Source organism: Pinus tabuliformis, chromosome 5_2 (genome assembly GCF_031772625.1).
Source record: "Pinus tabuliformis cultivar Carrire ecotype Pingquan chromosome 5_2, CPIR1, whole genome shotgun sequence".
NCBI lineage: Eukaryota > Viridiplantae > Streptophyta > Pinopsida > Pinales > Pinaceae > Pinus > Pinus tabuliformis.
The window spans coordinates 254113720-254115412 of record NC_142306.1 but is presented as its reverse complement, the minus strand read 5'-3'; positions in this window follow the sequence as shown (position 1 = coordinate 254115412).

The window sequence follows — 1693 nt, the reverse complement described above, 5'->3', positions numbered from 1 at the left end:
CCCGGTCGCCATGGATGTTAGACCAGTGACAACCCCCCATTTGGACCTTGATCACCTAGATCAAAGACACCAGTGCCTATACACTCCTGCTAAAAATTCATTGTTGGAGTAAGGACAAATATCTAAACCATACTGATGACATTGGCCATTGGGAGTCCAATTTTCCCAAATACCAGTTTCCACAAGTACATATCTTTCCTGAGATTGTCCATATGTGCCATGCTTGTTACATTCCCAGCTAGAGAGCTATAATGTCATCAAACCAAAAATTCTTGTTTACTATTACAACTGAGTCAATCAATGAAATGTTGCAAGTCCAACCAAGTCCAAACCTAACCCCACTCTCCATTGGGGATTTGTTAGACCAATACACAAAATTGAGTCCATCTAGATTGACCCAAATCTTCTAAAATTTCATTGTAGAAAAGTAGCACATTCCTACATATGCCCTTCCATATGCTTCTACAATTTTCTCTGAAAGGGTCAAGCAAATTGTAACCATGATATCATGTACTCTGGGCTATTCCAGAGATGAATTCGTTGATGAGATCATCCTGGCCTTCATTTCCATTTTCACCCCAGGAAAGCCTCCTGCTACTTTGTACATTTATGCCCAGTTCATAGCTGAAAGGATGCATGAATAATTTACCAGAATGCACAATGAGAGAGTATTCAAGTACTCATCTATACTTTACCACATTTTTTTGTATTATCAGTCAGACGGAATTCCCTTTACCATCCAGAAGTGGGACACTAAAGGCCAGCCCAGGTCAGTTATATTTTGGACACCACTATTCCATAGGTTTTCATCACCATGCACCTACACAGACTTCACTGACTCTTTTGTCCATCCAATCATGACCATGCTAACAGGAATCCCTCCACCCAGGATAAGCCAAGAAATCAAAAGAGTGCTCCAATTGTCCAAACAAAGTAAGGTGGGAGATTGGTACCTTTACCAAAATCACACTGAAATAAGAATCCATGGTTGCTAGCTTGCCCCGCACAAACTGCCCAAATACCTCCCCATGATGTTATTTTCTCTGTAATATTATAGGCAGGTAATGGACTTTGATGATATCAACTTTGTCTCAGTAAGAAAAGGACTCAATTCAAGATCAAAAATAAGTTAGGCCATTTCATTTGCAATTCTAGAGAGGCGGGAGAGGAAGTAGATAAAATTCTACAACAAATGAAGTTTAAGAATAGTTTCATGTGGAGGTATGACCCTCAAGGGTCCATAACTAAATTAAAACAAAAGGTCAAATTGGGACCTTATATTCATCACCCTATACCAAAAATAGAGAGATATGCAAATCAGTCTGAGGGGTTGGAAAACACTCTCATAGACAGGGATAGTACAAAGATAGATGTTGAAAATACCTTCTTTGATTTAGAGAAACAACTTGATGAAAGCCCATTCCTACAAGTACTAGAGCAAGAAGGAACCACAAGTACTCCTCTTTTTTTTCAGACATGCAAATGTCCCTCATAAATCTAATCATACAACAACCGAGAACATCAACAGATTTCAAGAAGATAGACTTTGAAGTATTGGCAAGGGATATTCATCCCATTGACTTGATTGAATTTCACAATCAGGCTGGAGAAATGATTTACTCTGCCCTTACAGGAAAGGCTATGGCTGCACATCAATTGGAAATTCACTTAATAACATTTCAGCCTAGTATCG